This window comes from Aethalodelphis obliquidens, unplaced genomic scaffold (genome assembly GCF_003676395.1).
Source record: "Aethalodelphis obliquidens isolate GAN/ISIS:26980383/991018 unplaced genomic scaffold, ASM367639v1 scaffold21, whole genome shotgun sequence".
NCBI classification, from domain to species: Eukaryota; Metazoa; Chordata; class Mammalia; order Artiodactyla; family Delphinidae; genus Aethalodelphis; species Aethalodelphis obliquidens.
In genome coordinates this window covers 22707714-22716786 of record NW_020837965.1, presented here as the reverse complement: position 1 = coordinate 22716786, position 9073 = coordinate 22707714, and the positions used below count along the sequence as shown (strand labels likewise).

Below are 9073 nucleotides of genomic sequence, written 5' to 3'. Positions count from 1 at the left end.
GATCCAAAATTTTCTGAAAATGAAAATTGTTTCATCATTTATTTGGTGGATGAATCTGACCTCAGTTGACATGGAGATATTTATTGCCTCTATTTTATCTCATGTAGTGTGAATATTCATGTTTTGCCTTAGAATTATCTCAGTGTTGGATTTGGGGGTGCTACTTCACATATTTCAGGGTGAGGGGGGTGTTTTAGTCCATTTGGGCTGCTATAACAAATAGCACAGACTGGGTGACCTAAAAACAACAAATGTTTATTTTTACAGTTCTGGAGGCTGGAAGTCTGAGATCAGGGTGCCAGCAGGGTTGGGTGGAGGCCATCTTACAAGATGCAGACTTCTCACTGTGTCCTCACATGGAGGAGGGGACTAGGGTGCTCTGTGTGACACCAACATTCAGACCCTAGTGGGATGGTTGCCAATGTTCCCCATGTGCACTAACATTCCTTTCTAGAATCTGAAAATTTCTAAATTTACAGACACATCTGACTTCAGGAATGTCAGATAAGCAACTATGAACTTAAATCAAACAAATAATTAACATATCAATAGGCAAACATGATGCCTCATTTATTTTAACTTACATTTCCTTGTTTATTAGCGAGGTTAAATGTATATTATATATCTTTAACATCAATACTCTTTTTGGTTTTTGTGTATTTTGATAGAGTTTTTACTTGTCTAGAGAACTTCTTTGAAGGTCACTGTTTAATTCCTCAAGGGCAAGTGAAGGATATACTTTCAAACTCCTTGCCTTTTGAAAATTCCTTTTCTTAGCTTCATCAATGAGCAGCTTCTTGGCAGGGATAGATTATTGGGTCACTGCTTCTCCTGTTCCATGGAGAAGGCTCCACTGGGGTCTGTCATTTGGGAATGTGGAGGAAAGGTCTGATGCTGAATCATTTTTTTACCCTAGTGTGGAATTTTTTCTTTTCATCCTTTAGATTAAGAAAAAAAAATCACTAAGGCATTAGGCACCTTAATTTTGTCTAGTACTTAAAGCATGAAACCTCAACACAAAGAGAGATTTTCTTCATCTCAGGGAAATTGTTTTTATGTTAGTCCTTAAGTCAGTGCTGACTTCCTGTCTGACCTGGACTCTCTGGACTTCCTGCTTTGTAGATGTTGTGTCACTATGGTAGAGTTTTCTTGCCTTATATCATCAGTTTGCTCATCATGCTGGCTATTGGTCCTTTATCCTGGGTGGTGGCAGGATTTCTCCAGCCAATACTCCACTGCACTGATCTGGTTTTCTGTGTATCAATTCTGTTCTTCCCTTTCTCTCTCTATTGCCTCCTTTGTGTCTATCTTCATGAATATTTCCTTAATCAGGAGGGTGGTTAGAAGGGGGTCAGTTCTAGTTTTGAGGGCACCTGGTATTTGACCATGACAACATATCTGCTCAAGGAGCTTTACGATTCTTGATCTCAGTCTTTCCACCTGCAGGGTAAGTGGGTGGGAGTCTGACTGGATGCCCTGTGAGGCCCTTTTTAGCATCATTTTTCTATGAGATATCCTTGAACTTACTGTGAAAAGGGGCCTGCTCAACACTTGCCTCCATCTCCCCTCTTTCCCTTCAACTGGAGACACTAACTGGCCGTTATATTTAGTGCTTTGGGCCACAACAGATTCCGATAAGCATACATTAAGGTGTATTCAGATGAGAGTAGCCTTGCTCCAGAATGCAAAAAAGCACTGTCCTGGGAGTTGGGGGTCTGTCGTGGCACGCTCCAAAGAGCCCCTGGAGTGAATCCTTCCTCCGTGTGTCTCGGCGTCCCCTCCTGCAATACGTATGAGCTCAACTAAGCACATCAAAGCCCCCTTCCCTTCCTGCGTGACCCTGTGGGTCTGTTGGAGGATATCTTTCAATGAATGAAAATGGTAATCAGTTCTTAATGAGTGTGTTCATTTTTTTTCTAGGGGCTCTTCGAAACTGTGATGAATATAAGACAAATGTATTCCCCAAGGCACCTGATTTTGGATCAACACTCAAAGAGAAAGAATATGGAATTTTTTTGTGCCTCATAGCTGAATTCACCTATTTGAATTCACAAGGTTTGTCCACTTCCTGAGAGCTTCCAGGAGATGGCTTTTCCATGGACGTTCAGTGTAAATTTCTAAACAGTGAAAGCTGGCTGAACACAGGGTTTGTCTTGTTTGGGGGTCAAAACTAGGGGGAAAACCAGTTTCCATTGCAAGAGGGTTCAACATGGCAAATTTCAAGGGAATTTTTGACCCACAGTGACCTGAGTTTTCTGTGTATAGTGAAACCTGCTTAGATTTGCATGAATTGGAAGTACACACCAGTCTGGAAGTTCTACCTCTGAGAGAAGGCCTTGGTCTCTGACATACCTTCAGCAACTTGCTCCCTGGGATGAGGTGTTGTGTCTTACGAAGATCTTGGGAGGCAGATGGATCATGGATCAACTCAGCTCTGCCACTTTCTGTGCGACTGCAGACAAGTTATTTAACCATCAGGGGCCTCAGTTTCCTCATCTGTAGGATGGGGATACTAACGAGGTAAAGATCAAATTAGACCACACGTGAACACTATCTGCCATTCCTGTTTTATTCTTCAATAAATTGGGGCCAGATCTAGATCTAGAACAAGTTTTATCCACCTCAACACGATTGATATTCTGGATGAGTCTGTTGGGGGACACGGGGTTGTCCTGTGCCTTGTAGAATATTGTATTGCCGTCCCTATGTTGTATTGCTGTCTACAAACAACATTCTACAATGTTGCTTGTAGAGTGTCAGTATTGCTGCCTTTTTCCCAGTAGGTACCAGTGGTAACCTTGAGTTGTAATAACCCGAGATGTCCTGGCTCAGCCAAATGTGCTGGGGGCTAAAAATCATCCCCAGGTGAGACCCACTGCCCAGAAGCAGGCAAGGTGCCCCGCTGGACGTTGGCCCTAAGCACTCAGTAAGGGGATGATTTTTGGGCAGGTAGAAAAGATTTGGTGGAATGACACCTATTTAAAATAATCTTGTTCCTGTGGATGGAGATGGCATATTTAAATTAAGAGGCTAGTCTCTGATTGCCGGGGTGGGGTGAGAAGAAGTGACTTTCCAAGGTTACACGGGGCACCTTTCTTTCTGTGGTAATGAGCTTTCCATCCCTGGAAGGGTTCAACCCTGGGGACTCCCGGGCACGGGAGGCCCGCGCCAGGCCACGCTGCAGAAAGCCGATGTGCTGGCGGGAGCAGGGAGGGGTTCTCTCTCCGGGGACCACACTCATCTTCCGTCTTTGAGGCCACCCAACTGGTTCCCAGCTGTTCCGATCTCTTCCCGCCTCTCTTGGACCCGGTCTCCATCCTCCCTCTGAAGCGAGCTTGCTCTCTAAGTTCTAACAAGAAATACTGTGATCTAACTTCTTGTGGCTTCAGGAGATACAAATCTGTGGTAACACTTCAAATTAAGTGTCATGAATGAGTAATTACTTCCTGAATCTGAGGAGTCCGATTGAACGGGACTCATGATTGTGTGTTCATTACAATCCTGCTGATGATTAAAATTATATTTTGGGGTTTTAATAACGCTATAAGGGACATGTAGGTAAAGCTCGGAGGTATATACTGGTGTGGATGTTCGTTAAACCCCAATAAACACTGGTATTAATTCAAACATGTACTTACTCTTTCATGGAACTTTAATGGAATTCATGTCCGAGATGGGTCAGGATGTTGCAATAACGTCTGTGTCTCTTTGGAACCTGAATTCAGGGATCTTTTGATCTTCGTGGGGTTTGAGTTTGGAGCAAGAGTCTTCAGAGTGCACGGTGGCTGGGAAACCAAGAAGGAGATTTGGGTGGTTATGACATGCTCCTGTCAAATTTCTTCTGGGCCGTTCCAAAGATCAGAGTAGAATCGAACTTGGAGTCTTTCTAGAATCTGATTATTATTAGATCATATACCTGTGAGCATTGAGTTGGTAGGAATTTCAAGTCATTTATTCACCCGTTCTCTCCCCGAGATGCTGAGTGGGTGGGGTGCACGCAATCCAGCCCCTCAGGTGTCTGTTTGCCCATGGGGGTCTGGTGAAATATCAGGGACTTTCTACATCCTCCTTCCCACTCTTCCATTCCCCCCATCCTTTCTCCCACTCAGGGGTCTGCAGAAGCATCCTCTAGAAGTGAGCGTTAATTGGGAAACTCATACATCCCTGTTCTCTCAAGGGCATGGGCTCCAATGTTCCCACAGCTCAGGGCCAGTCCTGCCTTCCTGTTTCCAGACAAGGGAACTTCCCTCCTCCCCAGAAGCTGAGCTCGCCCCTGGACATCCTGGGGATTTAGAAAGGGAGATAGCAGTGCCCCAGGAGCTGGATGGAGAAATGGCATGATCTACCCGAGGAAGCAGGTGGTTTTGGAGGGCCCAATTGACGCGGCCATTTGAACGTGGCTGTTTTTGGTACAGGATGTGTACTGGTCAGGCCCTGGCGGGAAATGGCACCCTCGAACTGGGTCATCTGGGGAGAATTCCCATCTGCAAAGGGGAGAGCAGGGAGAAGGGAGATTCTAAGAGATACTGCAGTGCCCAGTGCCCTGGGCTGGAGGTGGGCGGGGAGGGAAGGAGGGAGACCCGGGGAGGTGGGGGTGAGGGAGGGAGCTGGGGACCCAGGGCTATTAGTTTGCAGAGCAGCTTCCCGGGCCCAGAGGAGGATGCTGGAAGGCGGATGGGGAGAGGAAGGGGAACACAGGGACGGAGTGTGGCTGGTGAGGGGGCCGGGGCGGCGCTGGCGCCCAGTGCTTGTAAGCGACCCAGGGGCAGTTCTGTAGAGGGTGTGACCTTTGTGATGGCCTTGATGGGGGGCTAGAACTGGGACTGGTGGAGCTGGTGGCAGCGGGTAGATGTCCAGGAGGAGGAGTGAGGCTGGAGAGGAGAAAGCATGCAGGTTGGAAGTAGGGGGTGCAGGGGAGAAGAACAGGAGTGTGGCTTTGATGGGAGCCCTGGGTGGTGGTAGCCCAGGAGGGACAGGTGAGTTGGGAAGTCTGACTCAATTCCTTGCTGGTGAAAGAGTCTGATTTTACAGGATGTTAGCGTCCACCGAAAGGGGTGATGGGAGCAGGGCCATGTATGGGGTGGAAAAATATGGCAGGATGGATGGACTGGGGGAGGCTGGAGGCCGGGAGGAGTGAGGAGTGAATAGGGTTGGGTTCCAGTGGCCACTACAGGGATGGAGGAGAGGGGAATGGAGTGAGAGGTTCCAAGGTTCTTGTTGGAGAGAAAACGGATGGGATAGTGGGGAGGGGAGGGGAGGGAGGGGTGATGCCCTGGTCCCTAGACAGGTGATACCATCAGAGAGAGGCTTAAGGCTGGCTGGAGTTGGAGGAACTAATGACATTTCCCGGGCCCTATGGGTGTTGGGGGTGTCGGGGTCTCCTACAGTGAGATGGTCTCACTGTTGAGATGATCTCACTGCATCCCCCACCTGGCTTCCCACCAGAATCACCTGCAGAGTCCATTAGATATACAGCTCCCTGGGCCCCAGGATCAGATGGCAGGACCGGCCTTGGAACCTGCATTTTAAGGTGCCCTCAGGAGTCTCTGATGCAGCTGGGCTGGTTGATGTTGCTATTTCCCTTCATCCTCCCAACGTCCAGGAAGGTCCATGTGGTTTTTCCCTTCCATTGGTGTGGAAACTGAGGCATAGGTGACAGGACTGTGACAAAGCCAAGTCTCAGCCCTGTGGCCTCGTAGATCCAGGTGGGGTGGGGGCCGACTTGGATGCCTTTAATATCACCTCTTGCGCTTCAGGCAGTTTGCTGGGAGGTTGTCTTCCCCAAGTCAGGGCTGCACAGGGGGTGTGCAAGAGGGTGCCAGGCCCTCCCTGGTGGCCAGGACCTTGGCAGACAGAGGCTGCCAGAGCCCGCTTGGCCTCAGCAAGCCTGAACGGCTGGAGCTGGTCAGCTGCTGGGTCCCCGGAGGATTCGCCATGAAAGGGTCGCAAGTGATGAAATGCGTGCGTACCCAACTCTCTTGAGCTGGACACTCTGCCAAGTCAAACAAGTCATGCTTCGGGGCTTTTTTTCTGAATTCACTATTCTCGACCTGGGCAAGGGAGGTGAGCTCAGTTTGTCTAACCTGTGAAATGGGAACCGATGTGGAAGTTTAGAGTCACACAGTCAGATAGACCTACCAGTTGCCCCCTGACCCTCAGTTTCTTCACCTGCAAAATAGAGGTGGCATATCAATCTTGTTGTGTTGTTACTGGTGACAAATGACATCAGGTGAGTAGCACATACAGAATGCCTAGCACATTGGCAAGCGTGGGGCAGGTAAAATTACCCAATGTCATGGGTGCTTGGCCAAACCCAATGCATCGTGCAATTGTTGGTCAAGGCAAATATTGAGTGAGTGTCTGTGAAGTGTCATGACTGTGTTCATCGCTCTGGGGATGCACACCAATACACACAAGTATCTGGACCTTGGCATCCAGAAGCTTCTAATCTCATGGGGGTTAGGAGGCAGCAGGGAGAAATCCAACTGAATGGACGGCACACATCTGCTTTCTCAACACCTTCTGTGTCTCACACATTGGCCTAACCCTTCTTTGGTACCTTGGAAAGGTAAACAAGAAAAAGAAGAAATGTCTTAGCATGCTTTGTGGGCCCCTTCATGTGATGGGGCTGTCCAGGGCTGCTTGTCGTCAGCCAGACGGAACACCACTTTCCCTTCTTTACGGCTCCACAGACTCTTATCCGTCCTCGAAAACCCCACTCAGATGTCAACTTCCTCTAAGAATTATTTCCCAACCTGCGTGTCCTTCTGGGCTGGTCAGGGGCTTTCTCTGCTGTCACAGCCCGGTGCTGGCACCCTTAGAGCTCTGATCATGCTGCGTGGTGAGGGGTGATCGTCCGACCCCCACTAGATCGTCAGCCGCTGGAGGGCACACATTTAACTCAACTCTGTGCACCCGGTGCCTAGCCCAGGACGGGGCAGAGAATAAAAGCCTGGCTGGTTAAAGGAACAGATGGACATAAAAAGGAAGAGCTCATAATCCCCTCCTGAAGGAACACTCGTGGGTACAGGGCCATCAGACTGTACAAGCACAGGGTCACACATGACGGGGCAGGAGTAAGTGATGCCCTGGGGGAGCCCAGAGCCCTCAGCGGTTTTCCCCAGGGGACCCAGAAGGACCTCCAGGAGCAGGTGGCCTTTGAGAAGGGATTTGAAAAGTGACGTCTCACCCCTAAAACCATTCTTCTCTGTCTTGCAGGGTGGGGCCTGGGGCTGGAGTTCCGTCCAGAGCTGGGGCGGAGCAAAAAATGATCAGTCGGAATATCCTCTCTGCCAAGAGGCAAACACACATTCTTCCTAGTAGGAGAGTAGGTCTCCATCCCTTCACGACCCAACTGGCCACAATTCACTTTCAACTCAGTTGAGATTTTCGCTTTCAGAAAAGATGGGACAGGAGGGCTGGGGCAGGACCAATGGAAAATCAAATGGGGCAGAGCGGCAGGTCCCCAGGTCTCAGACTGGCCCCCGCGGTTGGGGGTTCTGGGCAGTGCACAGGAATGGCATGTTGGGCCTGTGGGCTCCTCTGACACAGTAGGTGCTACTCCTTCATTTGTTCAAAATACAAGCCCAGGGAGCACAGCTCTGGGCTGGGGGCGGGGCAGGTGAAGGGATCATGCTCTCTGCCCCCAGGAGATCACAGGGGAAAGAACCAGACAGACCAGGAGCTGATCAAGAGCGTTAAAGCCATCTCGCAACCCCCAGGGTCGCCTCTACAGAGACGGTCGACAAGGTGGAGGGCTGTTCACGCACATGTGCGCATTAAACAGCTGTGTGTGTGCCCAGCATAGTGGACAAGACAAAGTCCTGCCCCACGGAGCTTACATTCGAGTGAGGGTATTGCCAGTAAGAGCTGGGGACTCTGGAAAAAATGACCTTCTCCCTGTGCCAGAGGCTCAGTGACATCTTGGGGGGACCCTGGGGTAAACTGAGGAAGAAGAAAATGGTAAAAGGGTAGGAAAAGACAAATGCCTCCATGTCCAAAACGTAGGAGCCTGGGAGCCCGGCTTCAAGGCTTGTGTGCTGGGGTGGAGAGTCTGTCTGTGCCTTCAAAGCACTGGCGAGGGCCAAGCGCTTGTTTCTGGTAGGGATGTGTCACGTGATCAGATTGGCCTTTTCGAAAGATGACAGTGGTTTTGGCATGGACTTACTGGAGGCACAAGAGCAGAAGCTGTCCAGTGGGCAATGGTCCTAGTGAGATACGACGTGGTTAAGACAGGGTTGCAGCAGGGCTGGGTCTACGTGGGGTTCGCTGTTAAATGGTCCATCTAAGCTTGTTTCCAGACGTGTCTCTGAGTGGCGTGCATTCATCCATTCTTTACCGAGTTTCTCTCTCTGAGAACGAGGTGGAGGTGTCCTCTGCCTTCCCGTTCAGCCCGCTAGAGTCTGATGCAACCGCACAAGGCCTGTGCCGGGACTTCCAGGTCTCCATGCAACCCTGTGGCCAATGAAGACCCCCGGGGAGCTCCTCACCCAGGGCAGCCTGGCGGGGAACCAGGCGGCAATGATGGAGCTTGCTCTGCCCTCTGCGAGCCCTGAACCCCCCTGAGGAACCGGAGGAGGAACTCTGCCTAACTTGGTGCCTGAACCCTCTGGCTGCAGAAAGCAAGGAAGGGGAGCAAACAGAACAGCACACGTGAGGCAGGGAGGCCTGCGAGAGCCTGGCGCTTGGGGAGGGTGATTAGGTGTCTTTAGAAAGGGAACCGTCAGGAGGAGGCGGGGGCAGAGTGATGCCTGGCCAAGGTGGGCTGTTTGGAGGATCCTGGGTCTGGCAGGTGGGAGGCGGGTGCTGGGGCAGGACGCAGCCTGGGCCTGTTCCAGGCAGTGGGGCGCTTCCCGCAGGTGGCCCTTTGATCTCACCACAAACGGCCTATTCAGCATCTCCAAGACTGGGCCGGGTCCTGGCAGCCAGGGTGGGAAGGTGACGAGACACAGGGCATTTTCTGCCTGGTTCCAGGGTGAGGGATCCACTGCTCCGTGACTCTTACTGCCCGCGTGGAGAGTAGCCAGGTTCCAGCTGCCGCTGGGATGGCTGCTTGCCAAGGATGCCCCTGACG

General features: G+C 50.7%; 1 long non-coding RNA gene across 1 annotated transcript; it reads right to left on the bottom strand.

Annotated features, from left to right (window-relative positions):
- Positions 1 to 277: 277 nt before the first annotated feature.
- On the bottom strand, positions 278 to 8123 carry LOC113627648 (uncharacterized). Its single transcript, XR_003435638.1, has 4 exons — positions 5452 to 8123; positions 3639 to 3785; positions 2353 to 2512; positions 278 to 938 (listed from the first exon to the last, which is right to left on the bottom strand). It is a non-coding gene; the product is annotated as an uncharacterized LOC113627648 (long non-coding RNA).
- Between the last annotated feature and the right edge of the window lie 950 nt (positions 8124 to 9073).